At 36.5% G+C, this 7,034-nt stretch overlaps 1 long non-coding RNA gene across 1 annotated transcript; it reads right to left on the bottom strand.

The window, feature by feature from the left end:
• Positions 1-2,986: 2,986 nt before the first annotated feature.
• Positions 2,987-4,871, bottom strand: LOC124374623. The gene is made up of 3 exons (XR_006923588.1): positions 4,769-4,871; positions 3,631-3,788; positions 2,987-3,076 (listed from the first exon to the last, which is right to left on the bottom strand). It is a non-coding gene; the product is annotated as an uncharacterized LOC124374623 (long non-coding RNA).
• Between the last annotated feature and the right edge of the window lie 2,163 nt (positions 4,872-7,034).

Genomic DNA, 7,034 nt, shown 5'->3' with positions numbered 1-7,034 from the left:
TTCTAATATAGTCTGTATAAATAAAAAACATGACATTAACATTTAAAATCTAATCATTAAACTAAATAGATTATGTCTAGAAACTAACAATTCCACAGTCAAACAATGTTTTTAATGAATAAAATGGATTGACTAAAATCCAGGAATACATTTTTGTTTAAATTCATTATAACTATATTTAGAGATAAGTGGCCTTAAAAAGTTGTAGACTTTCAAAGCTATTACTGTGTAACTATTAGTAGTTTTGTTTAGTCTATAAAAATCTAAGGATACATTTTCTCTATTTCTGGTGTTATACATATTCAATGAATACATTGTCGAGTTGTGGTAAAATGTCGGAGAGGAATTGAATTTAAATGGTGCTGTAATAAGGAGAAGAGGAAATTGGACAGACACAAGAAAAGGTGAATAAATAACACCAGTCCGAGACCTGAAAGTGGATTATGATTGGTAAAGAACAGCTGTAATGTAGTTTTATGTGGTATTTCTCTTTCAATTCCAGAATTTAAAATTGTTGTTTGCTAGGTTATATTTTTTACAGTAAATACAATATGATTAGATATTGTAATTTGAATATTGTTTTTCAGATGGAACATTACTATATTATTATTAACATACTATTTAATCTTTCAACCTTTTTTATCATGGGTCCAATTACGACCAATACTTATTTTCTATTTCCAGTGGTCACAATGGGACTACAAAATGGACCTTGCTTTTTGAAAAACAATGAGTAATATCTGCAGTAGAAATAAAAAAGAAAATTGTCATGATATGGTGACATTACGGTTAATAAAATATAAGAAATTGTACTCACAGATTTCCTAATGTTGCCTTTGTTAGGGAGGGGCACATTCCAGCTCATGTAAGCCTTGATAGGTCCTGACACTGAGCTAGGGATCGTGGACACACTCGACCACACTGTCACTGCCCCTGTAACATGTCATACATTCAAGGTCAAGCCAAGAGGTCAAGAACAGCACAAGAGTGCAGCGGAAGAATGTTCAAGTTGCCAAGGTGAATCCAATACATAAAAAAGGGAACAAAGATGAAATTACAAACTACAGGCCCTATTTCATTAACTGCTACAACATCCAAAGTAATTGAAAAAATAGTACTTGAACGCGTTCTCCATCACCTACAAGAATAACAATATTCTAACATGCTTCAGGAAAGGAAAATCAACCCTTACAGCAATGGTCAAAACAGCAGAGTTTTATATTAAAACTCTCTCAGATGAAGGGAAAAATGTGGACTCGAATTTTCTTGGATTTAAGTAAGGCTTTTGAAAGTTTTAGTCATGATTTCATTTTACAGAAATTGTCTATGATGGGCATTGTGAGTACAGCTCAAAAATGGTTTGCATCATATCTGAAGGCGCGTAGCCAACTAGTCATGATTAAACATTTTGACCATGGAAGATCTAACATTTTCAGATCTTAACCCGTGACTCGAGGAGTGCCTCCAGGGATCTGTTCTTGGCCCCAATATATTGTAAAACTTTTGACACCACTTCAATTATTGATGATTGTAAAAATAAAGATATTCTCTCTCTCTATTTCTGGGGAACAACACCTTTAAGTAGACGGGTTGCTGACAAGGGCAGGATCGCTCAGTAGTCATCTATCCAAAAAAAATAATCAACAAGCACTTTGTTTGAACATGAACTGATTAAAAAGGTACTCTGATCCACACCATGTCAAAGCTCACATATAAAATATTGAAACAATGAACTATAATCAACAAAGATAGCATCAAATTGTCAAATAGCTGGCAGCCATATTGATCACTGTTGGTTGTTTAACTCCTCAATGTGTTTGGGATTATACGGATGCTTTGATGTAAATATAACTCATCAGTCCATCCATTCTGCGGCCTTTTTTCTCGAATTAATTCAACTGTTAGAGAACATTGTAGAAAAAACATACATCCATACTATGTTTAGAGTTGTTTTATTTTCGATGAATTCTGACAATATTCAAATAAGCTTCTGTCCTGTTTTTGTCCTAGATTCAATTGAACACAGCTCTGCCCCTTCAACTAACCTGTGCAGGCAGATGTGTATTATTGGCAGTTTTCTGTTTAACATCTGCTCACTGAAAATTGTCAATGGTTATATCTGTAGTGAAGCCAAAATGTTCAATGACCTAATTGTGTGAGCAATGTTTTTGACATTATGAGAACTGAAAAACGTAGGGTTAGTTACGAAAAACAGCCACTTGTAAGCGAACTAAGACTATTGTCTGATCTGGTGATAATCTAGACAATTACTTTTATTAAGTTGATGTGTAAGTCTTTGGCTCTATTAGTTCTGCTACTACTCTCTCTGCATATCAGTAGATGTTATTGATGAGTCATGATTAAATTTGTATATAACAATTGCTTGTTTTATTTGTGGATAGCCACTGAACGGAGAAACGCTCTGTAATCTACTTTCTGGATAGCCCTTGTATTACAGCCTATTACCACTGTCATTTGTTTAGCCTTACTATGCACTCAACTGAACAGTGTTGTTTCTACAAACATTACAGTTGTACCTTACTAAGGAATGTCTTTTTAAAGATGCTGTACCTTTCTGTAATAATTTATTATAGATTTTTATAAAGGAATTATCTTTTAACAATTTATTTTTTAGAATATAATTTAAAAGTTTAGAGTTTAATGATGAAAGAGAGAATTAAACTTTCAGAAATTTATTTCATAAACACAAATAGGACATGTTTTTCTTTTACTTTTTTCTTAAAGATTCTATATAAAGGGCAATATGATACATTGCTGATGCACTTTTAAAGACAAACTCAACCATGAACCTGTCATCTGACAGTCCTAGGGCCACGTAACCGGCAGCCTTCGCCTTCATCTCGAACTGGTACCTTAGGCCCTGAGTCAACACCGAGGCTACGGCGAGACAGTCCCGGGAGGCCACACAGTCACCTGGCGCACCACCGAAGCAGGTCTTGACTTCGTTACAGCCGTCGGTAGAATGGATCAGGGGCGTTATCACTCGGAAGTCTGACATCAGCTGTTTATTCTGCCGAGCTTACGTAGGCTTTGTTGTGGAATCCGACACTATTAGCTGTTTGCAACAATAGACAGATTAGAATAAATCCAATTCAAACTCTCTTTATTCATGAATACACCCATAAATGGAAAAGAATAGTTTTATAATAATTTACCTTATAACTAAAATTTATGCCTCAAATATTTCCAAACACAAATTTAGTCCTTTAATTAAACTTGTTAATCAAAGCCCTTCTAAATAATACAAAGCTGTGTGTGTGTGTGTGTTGTTTGTTGACATACAGATCATGATACATATAGAGTTACAGTAATGTAGTTTTTTTGCAGTACAGTCATAATTTGTGAAAGTAAAAAAAAAACACACACACACACTCAAAAGCACATTATTTCAAAGACAAAATAGAACAAAATTTTGGATAAGTGAAGAAGAAAAAGTAACATTAAGGAACTTATTAAAAATCAAACTACATTATTAAAAGCTTATTACATTCATAACCAAATCATCAATCAATCTACATGATTAAAAGCTTGTGACAATCATAACAAATTCAATCTACATGATTCAATGTTATCAAAAGTAAATGTACAATATCAGTTAGAGGAACCAACCTTTGAGTTCAGAGCCAGCAGCCAAGAGGAGGTTGTAGGGTGTCTTGTCCAGGTTGAAGGTCTTGTCCTGAACAGTGACAACGGCTTCGTGATGGACTCTACAGTAAACTGTACCGTCGAGATAAACCCCTTCGCATTAGAGAGAACCCACTCTGCCTCTGTAACAGGATTCACTTTGTAATCAATCCGACTACAACTGTCTAGTTTGCTCTAGCATCGGGTTATGTACTGAAAATACAACATCCTTCCTATACAACATCTTTCACTAAAAATCAATGCATATCCTATAGTAATCTGATAATTTTGCCTGCAATAAGGAGGAAATCAGTAGTGTTTTGATTTTGATTATTATATCTTGTAAAATTCAGATTGTAATGATGACAGGATTTCGGACTTTGCCATCGTTATAGGTTATATAAAAGGTATAAACACAACATTTCGAGGATTGGAATCTATCCCTCTTTGTCAGGTAGGGGGAGATACTAATACATACAAAAATAATGAACAGAAAGAAGTAAAGGAGGCAAAGAAAAGGGTTCAAACAAACCCAAAAGCTGCTTGGAGTTCTCTAAGTAGTTGTGATTTGTGCTTGTGACTTGCATTTTCTGCCGTGAAAAAGTCTATATCTATATTTTAATTATAAATGTGGTTTAAGCAATAATTTTAAATGTTCGAATTTTAAGTATTAGCGTTGAAGGTCTTTCAGTCACACTATTGGTACTTAATTGTTTTTCTTCCTGTTTTGTGTATTTTTTATTTGATAAGTTGTGTATTTTATTTGATCACTTTTTAATTTTCAACCCTTAAATAATTTTTATCTTCAAATAACAAATACATGAATTACTTAAAGGAAAATAATTGTATTGTAATAAAGGTTTTACTTATAGGAATGTGTTTACTACAATGTTTATGACAATGTCTATTGTACACTTGTGTATTTAATGACAATAATGCTTCTTGATTCTTGAAATATTTTCTAGAGCAACATATCAGGGTGGTGGAGTTATACCAGCTGAAACGTTATACAACAGTTTTTACATTGTAGAAAACGTTTTAACTAATAAGGGGCCTTCATTGATTGAGTTTACATACTACTGTTATAATCAAGAGACAAAGAGCTACTGCGGGAATTACTTACTTCTTCTCTTCTGTTGCTCTTAGTCCCGGGAAGGTTCCAGGATCGGTAAGCTTTCACTCCGTTCTCCGCATCATTGTCTTCGTGTACACACTCGATAACATGAATCACTACCCTGGAGGCACACAAGAGTCATATAACTTTAACAATAGGAAAAATGAAAGTGTTAATATCAACATGAAACATACATGATCCTATTAATATTAGGGCACCTCGATGAGGTGTATTAACCATCTAGTCATCATTCGCTGAGCGTTAGAGAAGCCCGTCACTCAAGGGGCTGAACAAATTTAATTCCTGTCTGTTTATTTGTCTGTCTGTACAATATCTTGAAAACGATCCTCACCGACAGACTTGAAAATTGTGCATTAAGCTTCATTTCTATAGGAGGAAGAACTCTGAGTTTGGTGATGGTGCATGTCACTCCATGGAATTCGGCTCAGCATAAGGATGTAGAGAGCGAGGGGGCCCAAGGGGTCCGGACATCCCCCAAATTTTTAATTCTTTTAATTACTTTTTTAGTTAACGATTATTATTATTTAAATAATTCAGTATTACTGATATGTAATGCTGAAAAATCGTTCTTAAAAAGAAACGGATCAGGAACTTTTTAAGGAACAAAATGGGGCCTTACTCTCTGTCCACTACGGGAAAATATCAGTTGTCCCTCACAAAATCTTTTCTTGGCTACGTTCTTGGCTCAGCATTAGCAAATATTTTACAGCCTTGGGTGAGAAGGAGAGCTTACAGTAAACTCTTGATATCCAGTGGATTGCCCAGATGTAACGTCTGTTGATGCACCCTGATAGGTACCCCCTACCTCATTATCATTCACGTTTACTGCAGTGTCATTGCCACTCTTTGGATATCCAGTGGATTGCCCAGATGTAACTCACTGTTAATGTACCCTGATAGGTACCCTTACCTCATGTATCATTCACGTTTACTGCAGTGTCATGCCACTCTTTGGATATTCCATTGAATTGCCCAGATGTAACTCTATTGATGCACCCTGATAGGTACCCCTACCCTCATTATCATTCACGATTACTGCAGTGTCATGCCACTCTTTGGATATCCAGTGGATTGCCCAGATGTAACTCTGTTGATGCACCCTGATAGGTACCCCTACCTCATTATCATTCACGTTTACTGCAGTGTCATGCCACTCTTTGGATATCCAGTGGATTGCCCAGATGTAACTCTGTTGATGCACCCTGATAGGTACCCCCTACCTCATTATCATTCACGTTTACTGCAGTGTCATGCCACCTCTTTGGATATCCATTGAATTGCCCAGATGTAACTCTGTTGATGCACCCTGATAGGTACCCCTACCTTATTATCATTCACGTTTACTGCAGTGTCATACCACTCTTTGGATATCCATTGAATTGCCCAGATGTAACTCTGTTGATGCACCCTGATAGGTACCCCTACCTCATTATCATTCACGTTTACTGCAGTGGTCATGCCACTCTTTGGATATCCATTGAATTGCCCAGATGTAACTCTGTTGATGCACCCTGATAGGTTACCCCTACCTCATTATCATTCACGTTTACTGCAGTGTCATGCCACTCTTTGGATATCCATTGAATTGCCCAGTATGTAACTCTGTTGATGCACCCTGATAGGTAACCCTACCTCATTATCATTCACGTTTACTGCAGTGTCATGCCACTCTTTGGATATCCATTGAATTGCCCAGATGTAACTCTGTTGATGCACCCTGATAGGTACCCCTACCTCATTATCATTCACGTTTACTGCAGTGTCATGCCACTCTTTGGATATCCATTGAATTGTCCAGATGTAACTCTGTTGATGCACCCTGATAGGTACCCCTACTTCATTATCATTCATGTTTACTGCAGTGTCATGCCACTCTTTGGATATCCATTGAATTGCCCAGATGTAACTCTGTTGATGGCACCCTGATAGGTACCCCTACCTCATTATCATTCACGATTACTGCAGTGTCATGCCACTCTTTGGATATCCAGTGAATTGCCCAGATGTAACTCTGTTGATGCACCCTGATAGGTACCCCTACCTCATTATCATTCACGTTTACTGCAGTGTCATGCCAATCTTTGGATATCCCATTGAATTGCCCAGATGTAACTCTGTTGATGCACCCTGATAGGTACCCCTACCTCATTATCATTCACGTTTACTGCAGTGTCATGCTACTCTTTGGATATCCATTGAATTGCCCAGATGTAACTCACTGTTAATGTACCCTGATAGGTACCCCTACCTCATT

Source organism: Homalodisca vitripennis, unplaced genomic scaffold, assembly GCF_021130785.1.
Source record: "Homalodisca vitripennis isolate AUS2020 unplaced genomic scaffold, UT_GWSS_2.1 ScUCBcl_9392;HRSCAF=17867, whole genome shotgun sequence".
NCBI lineage: Eukaryota > Metazoa > Arthropoda > Insecta > Hemiptera > Cicadellidae > Homalodisca > Homalodisca vitripennis.
This window is presented reverse-complemented; position numbering and strand designations above follow the sequence as displayed.